The sequence below is a fragment of the Podarcis cretensis genome, assembly GCF_951804945.1.
Source record: "Podarcis cretensis genome assembly, chromosome: 1".
Classification (NCBI taxonomy): Eukaryota; Metazoa; Chordata; class Lepidosauria; order Squamata; family Lacertidae; genus Podarcis; species Podarcis cretensis.
In genome coordinates, this window is record NC_137170.1 from 79,285,429 (window position 1) to 79,297,996 (window position 12,568).

At 44.9% G+C, this 12,568-nt stretch overlaps 1 protein-coding gene across 2 annotated transcripts in view; it reads left to right on the forward strand.

Moving 5' to 3' along the window:
- Positions 1-306: 306 nt before the first annotated feature.
- SLC25A22 (solute carrier family 25 member 22) overlaps positions 307-12,568 on the forward strand; it is a gene marked incomplete at both ends in the record, with an annotated part of 70,214 nt that continues 57,952 nt past the window's right edge. The window contains one exon of one of the 2 annotated variants that reach the window (XM_079971137.1): positions 307-654. The remainder of the gene's footprint in view (positions 655-12,568) is intronic. The other variant, XM_079971135.1, reaches the window with a different exon arrangement.

The following is a 12,568-nucleotide window of genomic DNA, read 5'->3' on the forward strand; positions in this document are numbered from 1 at the left end:
ATCGTAGGCTTATTCCCTACCTTTTTGCAAACAACGTCTTATTTTCTTAATACGTTGGTTGCAAGGGGGAAACCAAAAGAATTCTGAAAAATAAGGGCGATCTTTATGCAAAGCGTCGATTAGGAAGCCCAAAGTTTCTCCCTCACTTTGCTTTCCCCCGCCCCCTCGGCGAGATTTTTTATTTCTCTCGTGCGTAATTTTCGCAGGCTGCGAAATCTGACCTCATCCGCGAACGGGCGTGTCGTGACGTCAGCGGGCGGCCCCCTCCCGCTTCTGACAGCAGCAAGCAGCGCTGGACCGGTGATGGGAGGAGTGAGTCCTGTACTAAGTCGGGGAGAGTTTTGACGCGGGCGCTTTCACGTGAGCCCTCCTGGGGCTGGAAACTATTGTGCGGAGCCCAGAGAGAGTGGCAGCAAGCGGGGAAAGTGGCTGCCATTGCTCGCAGCGGCCAGAGGCGGCGGTGCCGAGCTGGCGCTGGGAAAGAAACTGCACGGACATCCTGGTTTGTACCACTTAAAGGAACAGCCAGAGAGTCGAGGGAGGGAAAGAGCGAGCGAGCGAGGGAGCAGCCAGCCAGCCAGCCAGCCATAGACTCAGCCAGATCGGTGCTTTCCCGGCTGTTTCCCGACAGAGGCGGAGCGCCCCTACGGCTCGGTGAGTGCCCTTGGTTCCTTTTCGCCCCCTTCCCTTGCCGCTCTGGGATGCCAGATGGGCTGTGGGGATCGTCATCTGCCCCACGCTTCCTCGCTCCAGCCCCAAGGGCGGGCGGATGAGCGCCTGGAATTGTTCCGCTGAGCGTTCTTGGGAATGGTTTGCCAATGCAGCCGGGGTTGCAACCCTTCTCCGCCCTCCGTCCCTCCCTCCGTTGCATGGGGAGCTGGCGCGGCGCGGCCGGTTGCAACCCGGCAGGGATTAGCCTCCCACCTAGTGCGCGCGTGTCCTTTCCTCCTGCTCAAATGCAGAGCGAAACGGCAGGATTAAAGCCGCGGCGCCCGCAGGGAACTCCGCCGCGGACACCGAGCGGCGCGAGGAGGGCGTCTTCTCAGCCAACTCCACCCGGGAGATCCTGCTCGTCCTTCCTCCCTCCATCTCCAACCCCCCACCCCGAGGGATTGGGATCTGTTGCATCATGCCCCCTTTATCTTTACTACATCTCCACCCTTTCCCTTGGAGCAACCGGAAAGTTTGACTGGAGCCCAGCGCCCTCCTCAGCCATCTGGGGAGCCCCGCTGCACCCCTCGGGAGCGTGGCCACGAACCCCTTTCTGTATCCTCCCCGTATCTGGCTGCGTTGCCTAGCCTGACTTTCGAGCACTGGGGCGGCTGGGAAGTGCCCGGAGCTCAATACTGAAGCCTTGGGGGCGTGTGAGGTCAATAGGGGGGAAGAAGAGGGCAGTGCTCTGCGCGTGTCTGGGATGCTCCACGCTCTGGTCCTGCGTGGGCTTAACTTTCCCCCTCAGCCCCGCCGCGGGGCTCCCTCTCGAGGCGACGCGCCAAAGCGGCCGCGTGACCTTTTCACCTGCTCGCCCCTCAGCCTCAGCTTGGCTTCCTATAGCGAGACCTTTGACTTAGCGTTTGAGGGGTGCTCCTTTATGAATGCTGCCAGTGACCCTGGAAACTTCGTGGCGGAAACATAAAGTAATACCACCTTGCTGCTGCTGCTGCTGCTGCTGCTGCTGCTGTTTCAACCCAGTGAAAATGCAGGGACTCTTGTGGCCCTCCCCTCTCCTTGGGTGGCTTAAAGTGTTTTTAAGCATCTTGGTGCCCAGCGGTTTGATGTGGATACTGGACTGGGCAAATGCCTTCTAGATTCCCACTCCCCTTGCAGAAGCAGTGCCTGCCCTCCAACCTTGTTCTCCAGCAGGGCAGCCTCTTGTTGTGCCGCCTCCTACATGCTGGAAGCAGCGTGGCAGATTCTCAGGCCAAAGTCTCCACCTCCTCTGAGGGAGAGGGCAGCCTCAGCCTGCCAGGACCAATCAAGCTGCATGAAGCTTCTCTCTCTCTTTGTGTGTGTGTGTGTGTGTGTGTGTGTGTGTGTGTCTGTCTATCCATGTGTGTATCTATCTATGTATATATACACACACACACACACAATTATTTTTTTTTAAACTACAGGGCAAGATACACATTCCAGCTGATATACAGAATCAGAGGTGACCACAGTATGTTGACAAAGGACAAATTTGTCATCGTCGACAAATCTCCACATATCCTGAAGGACTGAATCTGCTCACTTAGCTTGATTTCAGCGCTGTAGGCCTGAGTGGTTTGTAACTGATCTCCCTGTCAGTATATAAAAATGATGTGAGCCTTGTGGTAGGTCAACTCCAAATATTAAGGCAGGATTGTGTACAGGGTCTCAGACTCATCATCCAAAGCTTTTGTTGGGATTCACTGATAAAGTCTCCTTTTCCTAGTCTGCTGCTTGTGAAAAGAGTATTGCCGTCCTGAGAGTATTGCCGCCCTAAGTAGCACTTGGGTTCAGCCACAGGGTTCAGCTGCCTTCCATCCTATCCAAATGGACATTCTCAGGGTGATTTTACAAAAATGTGTCCATGAAAAACAGGCCTCTGAAAGCTATGCAATATGTTTGCTTTGGTGTGTGTGTGTGTGTGTTTGTTTGTTTTAAATTTGTTTACATTTTCTAGCATAGGCTTGGCACTGGATTACCATGCCGGGGATTAGAATTTGATCTTCGCTCTGCAGCTCCTCTGCCATATATGACCTTGGGTCTCCCATCTGATTGGGTGTTGCCATTCTCTTGGCTTGCTTTGATTTGAGCTCCTGCAGCACCTAGCACAAAAAGAGGTTGGTCAATTATCTGGCTTCTGCTCAGCCATGGGGTAGCTGCAGTGAATGTGATGCTCAGAGACTTTGTAGACAGATGGCTGGGTTTTTAGTTATAATTTTTAAACAAGGCAGTATCCTTGCCATAGGCCATTCATTAAAATGAAGCGATGAATAATACATAAGTCGCCACATCTTTCTTAGTGAGGGGCCTGATGTGATGAACTCATTTCTCTAGCTTTATGCTTTCCTTATCAACTTATCTTGGCAGCATAGAAAAGAAAACACACATATAAGCTTCCTAATATAGTTGTTCAAAAGAAAATTAATTTATGCATTTATTCCATTTATTTAACATTGTTAGCCTGCACAGAGCTTTGAGTGGCATATTTGGGAGTCATTCCACACACCCCTTCCATATTTTATCCATGCAGCTGCCCTTTGAGATAGGTTAGGGTGAAATGGTAACTTATCCAAGGTCACTAATTGACTATTAGGGTTGAGTGGGGATTTGAATCCAGGTCTTTCTAATCTTGCACTTTAAATATTGCACTTTAAAGGAGGCCAAGCAAAGGGGGGATGTTTGAGCTGAAAAATGAAAAAGCTAAGTAAGAACCATGGTACAGAACTGCAAATAAAATAAAGTAAAATAAAATAAAAAATAAAGCAAACCATTGAAACCAAGAATGCACAGCATGGCTGAAATTGCAGATGCTACCAGATGTCAAATAAAATGCAGGCTGTAGTGGTATTGGATAAATAGCACTTTGATGAGGGAACTGTCCTAAGTAAATGGCATTTAATTTAAGCACTAGTCATAGATGACAAGGTGCTGTGTGCATTAAAAGAGGATTAGGTAAATCAACGTAGAACTAAAAGGTCTACCAGAAGGGGGAAGCCCCCCTCCTCTGCACCCAGTTTCGAAATGAAGCAGGTTGCTGTTTCAGGAGGGACAGAGCTCTCCACCTCTTCTCTACCAAATTGCCAATGGGCTGGCAACATAGGCAGGCCTATTTACCAGGCTTTATTAATAGAGCTCCATTTTGACCTTGATATCAGGCTACATCTTCACATGCAGCAGAATGAGGTAGGAATGAGATGGTGGAATGGACTGTGCTATGTCAGGTTGTATGTGGCGAAATCACGCTTTGAATGAACCCCTATGTCATTTTTCCCTGCAAATAGAAGGCTAGCATGGTAGGGAGAGAGGGTTGGGCTTGAATCTTCCTCCCTAAGCTGCTATTTTTTAATATTTGCAAGGAGATTTCTATGGTTTTTAAGATTCAGTATTTTATGTATTTACTGCACTCATATCCCACCCCCTCCTCTAAGGAGCTCAAGGTGACATGCATGGTTCGTTGCCTTCCTTCCCATTTTATCCATGTCAGGGAGGTTAGGCTGAATGACTGTGACTGGCCCAGGGTCACCTAGTGAGTTTCATGGTTGAGTGAAGATGTGAACCCGGGTCCTAGTCCAACACACTAAGCACTACAGCACCACTGGCTTTTTACCACTATATTCCACTACTGCAAGTACAGAGGTACCTTGGTTTACAAACTTAATCCGTTCCGGAAGTCCGTTCTTAAACCAGAGCATTCTTTCCCATAGCAGCGTGGGATTCAGTTTACAAATGGCACACACTCAACAGGAAGCGGAACATGTTCTGCTTCCAAGGCAAAATTCACAAACAAAAACATCTACTTCCGGGTTTGCAGCGTTCTTAATCCAAGTTGTTCATAAATTAAGCTGTTCTTAAACCAAGGTACCACTGTAGTCTGAAGTGGTCCTGTCTATTCTGTCTCTAGACTCCACCACCTCATTTGTCCATATATCTAGACCCAACCTTAACATATTTCAGGCAAGATGAATGATAGACCATTCATACAATAATTTTGCCTCCCAGTTTCGCTGCGTCCTTCTATCCAGAGAATTGATTGCCAAAGTATTAAGTAAAAGCAGATGCCTCTCCATAATGCAAGCAAGCAGACATGTTGGAATGCTGTTTAATCATGCAAATTAATACCATTGGATTAGATCAGGCATGGCCAAACTCCCATAATCCCTAGCTAACAGGACCAGTGGTCAGGGATGATGGGAATTGTAGTCCCAAAACACCTGGAGGGCCAAGTATGTCCATGCCTGGATTAGATGTTGATGAGGTGTACATAGGTTTCAGGGGAAGCTACACAGTTGCTGTAAAGGCATTACAGTTTTTTCAAAGCCCCACCCCGAACATGCAGATTCCTTGATTTTATTTAGTTCCTTGTAACGTGCTCCTTTATGTTGCAGTGTTGCTGTGCTATTGATTTGGTGGAGTACGTTTGGTAACTCTTTCTTTTTTAATACTAGCATTTTACTGCAGCGTTAGGCTGCCACAGGAAGTGCACATTGAGGGCAGCATATATAGTTCACTTCACACAGTCATGTGAGATGTGGGTGTATAAGAAAGAGGAGAAAACTGTTTTAAAGGCACCCAGGGAACTTTATGACTGAATGAGCATTTGAACACCGGTCTCCCCCACCTAACACCCTAACCACATATCCCTTTACGCTAAGAACAAAGCCCTATGGAAGCGATAGACAACCTGTGGCCCTCTGGCCCCAGCCAGCATGGTCAGTGGTCAGGGATGATGGGAATTGTGGTTCATTAGAACTTGGAAGACCACAGATTTCATTGCCCTTCCTTGTGGTCTGCTATCCTAGTCTAAGAGTCAGAAGGAGGGGAGGATGACACAGTACTAGTACAAAATTATCAGCATGGCTTTGCATCAGAGTTACACTGGTGCAGCACTTGGGACCAATGGACCTGTGTTAAATGATGCCGCTGCGCCATCATGAGTGGCTCTAGATGAGTCAGATGTGGGTATAAACAGCAGGAGGGGATTGAAAGGGGTGGGCTATACTTGTGCTTTTCCATGTGGATCATACAACAAATTAAAAACAGGGCAGATTACAACCACAGGAACAGGGTGGGCTTTGAAAACACACATCTCAGGTGTCAAAGGCCAGGGTCAAGAGGTGCGTCTTCAGCACACATGCAGGCCCCCCACTCACAATTTGCAAGGAGAGAGAGAGAGATCAAAATATTTCAGATAGGTTTCTTGAGCTGCCAAACAATACTGATGGGCTTTGTAAGGTTAGTCAGAAACCTAAAAACAAAATAAAACAAATCAAAACAAAAGAACAAACAAACAAAAACACCCACCACTTATAAAAAACAAATAAAGGTGGGGAGGGAAGTTGGGAGGATATGGGGTTGTATCCAACTAGATTATTTTCCAAGTACACTCATAAAAATTAATGGACCTTAAATTTGCCGTGCCCATTAATATCAGTGGATCTACCAAAATAGGCTACAACTGATACCCTGCTTCTGATAATATTGCATGAACTTCCATCTCTTTTCAAGTTGGTACACCAAAGATTCTGTTCCCTTTTGCAGACATGGAAGAGGGAGATGATCTTTTGCCCCCTTTCACTTACTTATATAACATTTCAGCATTACTACAGAAGAAACGTGCTAGACGGTAATGAGTAAAGGTATCTGTACTTTTTATAACCAAGCTCACAAATTTATGTACATCACTTCAATTTTCAGCTTGCTGGAAAGATCTGTTGGAGTAGTTAAGGGTTGGGGAATCTGTGGCTTGTAGATCAGGGCTTCTCAAACTTTCCATCCCCATGGCCCACTTGAGACAGCTGAGGCCAACCAGTCATAAAAGGTTGGGGCAGAGCCAGACACAAAATGGTGACAGTTTTTGGCATAATTGATTGACAGTTACTGACATCACTTTCTACCAATGTCTTATCCATTGTTTGCCATCATTTGCCATCCATCATTTTCCTTGTGGCAATGAGTTCCATGGTTCTACTTTCGCCAAGCAGAGTGCAGACATTGACTCAGATGTAGTTACCCGATTTTAGGCAGAATTTGCTGATCCAGAGGCTGCTACCACATATGCCACCCTTCACCAAACAGATGCCCCCAGCTGTTTTGGACTAAAACTCCCATCAGACCAGCTAGCACAGCTGTGTTGTAGCCCAAAACAGCTGGAGGGCACCAGCTTGGTGAAGGTTGGTATATGCACAAGCATCTTGGATTGAGTTAAAGGCCTGAGGGCTTTTACATTTTGCATTTTGATTCATTTTAATATCCCAGATTAGAGCAATGACATTTCATACTGAGTCATGACATCCTCTTTAATCATTCTGTTTTTGGTGGGTGCTTCTGCCTCTCCAGAAACAGCTCCATACGGCTGTGTGATGATGATTCATCCCAAGCTTTTGTCTAGCAGGATTCTGTGCATCCTGCATCTGTGAATCTAGCTGTGGTGTGTTTATCACGAATTCTTTGCTCCAATTCTCCATATATCATTTGGCTTTAAAGGAAAAGAAGAAAAAGGGGGAAGCACCCACTATCTCCTTCAGATATTACTTTTTAGGCAGAGCAGTCCTATATCCCATTTATGTTTGTCCCAAACTTCCTAGTGTTTTTCATTCTCTCTCTCTCTTTGCCTGTCATTTCCTTGATTCTTGATGTCATGGTATGCAACTGAAAAGTAGCTCTCTGTTCTCACAAGTTTCTACTGCAGTAAACAAACAGTTCTTTAATATGTCTGTGCACCGATTCTTCTCTGGTAGAGATCCTGAAGGATCTCTGTGTATACTTTCTGGAACTGTTATAATTCTCACTTCTGTTGTCATCTCTAAAGTTGAGAAGACAAAACACATTCCCATTAAATAGTATGCGAATTTAGTAGCAGAGAATTGAGGCCAGAGCCAGATTTACTAATGAAACCATTATTTCTTGTCACAGGTTATATAACCACCTACAGTTTCCCACCTCTCAGTCTCTAATGCCTTGGCTCAGACATTATGCCTAGCCATAGTTCACAACCCAAGCCATGGTTAGAAATTCCAAATGTACAAGAGGCAAACCATGGCTTATAGGTCATTTTCTTGTCATTTTCTGTTTTCTGTACACTCAGAATTCTGCTTTAATAAGTTCACTCTTGTCTCCATGGTGTAGCTTCTCTTAAGAAGGAGCTATGGCCATAACTATGGTATGTCAATTTAAACACTTGACACAAACCATTATCTGCAAGCAAACTTCATAACCTTGTTTTAGATTCTAGTTAGTTTTTGCTGGCTGTTTATAAACAATGGTCCATTAGTTCAGGCACTGCACCAAACTTCCTTAATCCTGGTTTGGCACGATGTCTGAATCTATCCATGCAAATGAGTTGTTGTTCAGAGAAGAACCATATAAATTAACAACATGTTTGAATTGGTTCAGATACAATATTTCCAGCTTAATAAATAATAATTTATTAAACCAGGAATTAGCATGGGTCATTTACACTGTACACTGCCTTCAGTGCTTTGGCCCTGGCTTCTTTAAACCACAGCTCCTATTGAAAGCACAGTTTCCATTATGTCCAAAACAGGATTTCTTTTTCATTTTTAAATGTCAGTTGGCTAAATAGGACAGGAAGCCATTGTCTGAACCTGGTTCCAGGTCACAGAAGGATGTGAAGAAGGCCCATTCTTTATTCCCGGCTTAATAAACCATGGTTTATTAAGTCAGTAATGTTATGTCCTAACCAGCAGTCCATGTGTTTCAGGGCCCACTAGAGAGATGCTCTTGTTGCCAGTATATCAGATAATGATTCAGAAATGCTTGCCTCGGGGCAAATTCTATGTCTCACTGATTGTTGTTTACATTTCTGCATGTATCCAAAATTGTGCCACCGATTGATTCACAACACTGTTGTTGTCTGTTTGCACTTTATTTCAAAATGATGTTTTACCACTACTTCTTCTGTTTTTAGTGGCCTCCCTCTTGCTGCCAATGCAATCCACTGGGAAGAAGACCATCCTCCCAGTTCAGGAGTCCTTTTAACAGGGTTCCTTGTTAAGCCTGTCTGATTCACCAACTGTGGCAATTAGTTTTTATGGGAGCACTCCAAATCAGTTTGAAAAGTGGTGCTTGTATAAATCTGTGTCTCCATTGACTGAAACCCTTTATTCATGTAGATTGTGCTTGCAAACAGTTTTATGGCCTGTTGGTTTGCAATTGGCTCTGCTTTACTCCACCTGCACACCAACACAGTTTCTATCAAGTTCTCGGGAGCTGGGGGCACTGAGCATCAGTACTGTTTTGCAAACGTAATTGAGACTTTGATATTTTAGTGGTGAGCAGAGAATGCTTTTTAAATGTCTTGCAGTCAAAGAAACAAAGGGATCCCTCCCAGCTTTCTCCCAGGAGAGGGAACGGTATTCACAAATTGATCAACAGGTGGCCTGGATCCTTTGGAAGGAAAGGACAGCCACTGTTGTCAATGTGCTTGCATGTGACTCATGTGCATATATATATTTGTGTATGCCTGGTATTCCAGAGCCTGATAGAGGGTGTTCTGCAACGTGAAGTACGTGATGAGGTTTCTCTGCAGTTGGATAATGGCTGAGGAGATCTGTGTGATTATTGTGCTTCTGTGTACATGCAGCCTTGAGCTGCTCTTTGCAGGCTGATCATGATAATCCATGGTCTGGAGCAGATGGGGTGGCACAGCATGCAGGCAGGCACGCACGCACGCACTTGCAAGCATAGCTGTTTACCTGAAATAGGCATACAGCTGAACCATTGGGCACAGTGCTATTTTTCTAGAAAAAGAAGTGCTGAAACTCACCACAAATGCCTCCCTTGTTCTCTTAGAAAAGCAATGGCGCCCACCTGAGAAGTGCTTGAACTGGGTTCTGGTGGGTTAAGGCTGAAAAAAAGCCTTGGTTGCGTGAAGACCCATATATTACAAAAGGGGAAGGAGGGGTAAAGTCTCTGATTGAGATGACGTTTGGGTTCAGAAGAAGTGGGGAGGGAAGCGTGGGGGGGGGTGTTCCATGGGATGCCCAGTGTGGCAACTCAGTGGGAATGTAGAGGTGGTTTGTTCTGTCAGCTGAAAGGGGCTGTAAAATGAAGCTGTTTCTCCTGAGCTGTGTGTGCTTGACAAGAGAGATGGCCTTGGAGAAACTATAAATTATTCCTAGAGCTCTAGTGAGTGGGCCTAAGAATAAAGACCTGGGAGTGAGAAACCTTTAGTCATATCCTTTCTTTCCTGTCTCACTTTGATCTGTCATTGGACCTTTACTGCTTCATTTTGCAGCACAGAGTTAAACTGCCATGCTGCCCCCAAAGTGTATGAGCAGTTCCACTTTTCATTTCCATGTTTTAATTTGCCCAATCCCCCTACTGCAGGGATTGCCAATGTCACGTCCAGATACTGTGGACTATAACTCCCAACATCCCTGGCCATTGGCCATTCTAGCTGGGGCTGATGGGAGTTGCAGTCGAAGCCTGCAACATGATAATCATCATGTTGGTTGCCCTGTCTTATTGGTTCAATTCTACACTTACTGGAGGGCTTCTGACATGCACACTGTGCTTACTTGGAGACCAAAGTGTCTTGGGGGCGGCGGGCGGAAAACCACTGTCTTCTGATGAAGTCAGTAGATCTGGCTGGGCACATTGGTTTCCTATCATCACCTAATGGTTTCCTTGCAGTATCAGTTCTGGCCACTTTCTGATGGCCTGCTTAATGAGCATTTAGCCTGGTATGTTTGTGAGGAGATTAGACGATGTTGCAGAGCATTTCTCCACAACTTTTCTTACCGCAAAAAGTCCAATCTTTTGGGGAATTGGGCTTGTTTTGCAAGAGTGTTAATTGCACAGCCCAAATTTGCCAGGGTGTGACTAAGCCCCACCTGAAAATAGTGAGAACCTGGAGGTACCCTTTGACCATTACACTCCAGTTTACAACTGTGTAAACTGGGGTTTGTTTCCCTACCATTTTCTAACTGGTCTGGAAGCCTGTGCTATCAGATGAAATCTTACTTGTGTAATCAGTAGTTGCCTTTGGGTAGAAGCATTTTATTTCGGCACTAATTCATTCTTCAGTACCATGTCAGCTGCTTTCCTCAAAACTGTTTATATTTAGAACAATGTTCCCTCCATATTATGCTTCTTCTGATTCTAACAGCGCATAATGCGTCAGTATGTGGCTTGGTTTTCTGGAGATACCACTTTAAATGATCTGCACTCAAGAGTCTCATGTGTCTTTCATTATTCCATATCCATGCCAATTATGTTGGCAATGCCTTTCCTGGATATGCTGGGACCTTCTTAGAACCATCTGCATGCAAAGCAGCTGCTCTACCGCTAAGCTATAGCTTCTCTCCCCTCCCCCCCCAAGATCTGTGGCCACTGTGAGATCAATAGCAGATAATGCACTTGCGTGACCTTGAGAATGGTTTGTATGAAATTTGTATATCCTGACTACGTGAAAGATAACATAATCAAGTCATAATCCCAATACTGTTGGGATCAAGGGTTATAGTGATCTCTGGAGAACTTAGCTTCCATGCCAATATTTTGAAAAGGGAATTTATTTCCTAATTCATAGTTGTTAACAGTGAGTTCGACTGAACCAGAATTTGGACACCTCTGAAATCAGGTTGTTGGTGGTATGCAGGTAGAATGGCTGAAGGCATGAAATCAAGAGGAATGCAAGATTTGGGGTAGAGCTGAGGAATAACCCCCCAACTTAAACCTCCCAACTTAATGTTTGGTCGGACTTTAAGTTTGGTAAGCAAACCAGTCCACTTCTGAAGCCCCTAACCACTTCCATGGATCCTGTTTGGACTGTAAGAGTGTTCACATGTTATATTCAACAAGCGTACAATACGTGTACACAATAGTTGAGCTGTATACTTATATAGTTATTGTACTGTTCAATGAATGTAGAATGTGTGTACTCAACAATTGAGCTGAACAAATCAACCAGTGTACACTCTTTCTGAGAAAAATGTCTAGAGGTGTGAATATAACCTGTCCCTGGGTTCAGTGTAATGTGTGAATGTGTTCTATTTGAATGTGTTCAGTGTCATGTTGGGGGGGATGGGGCTCACAGGTGCCAGCTGCTTTTGCCAGGTCACAATGTCTGCTGTATTTGCATTAGACTTGGAACTCTGATGGCTAAAAAGCAGTTTCTACCCATCCTGTTCAGATCATCTTTTAAAACCAGCAGAAAGACTATTAAGAAAGACAAGGTCTTCTTTGTAGCATTCATTTAAACCAAATTAGCCATGGTGTGAACACTCTGCTTTTCCTGGCTCACTATTTGAGACTATACGTGGCTGATTCCATTTTGAAATGGGGTCAGCCAAAGACTTTTGGGAAAGCAAGATTTTAAAATATTTGTATGCTGCCCTTCACCTCACTCTATTTTAGGACAGTTGACTACAAAAATAGAAATATAATGACAAGACCAGAACAAAAATAGCAGATAAGACGCTAAAAGTGGCAAGACGATTTTAAATTATTGGAATGTGTTCTTCATGAGATGTCTGAGGGATAGATGCATTGGCACCATCAGCCCTCATTAGGGAGGCTATTCTATAACAGGGGCATCCCTGCCAAAAAACAACAACAGCCCTCTCTCTCCCACATTGACCCCCATCTCACCTCTGTTGTGGGATCCTGCTAGCAATAAGATCTGGGCTAATTAGTGCAAAAGAACTTATATTAAATAATAATTAAATTGTATATTATTTTGCTTAAATATTTGTTTGCTGTTTTCATAAGTTCATTTTTAGTGCTTTTAAATGCCATGCACATTCTGTTTTTAAATACAGGTTGCTTCTTCATGTATGTTTAGCATACTTGGCATGCTGATTTTCACTCCTTGTCCATCCATTCCATTCTGGTTCCCATTAACAGATAATACCAA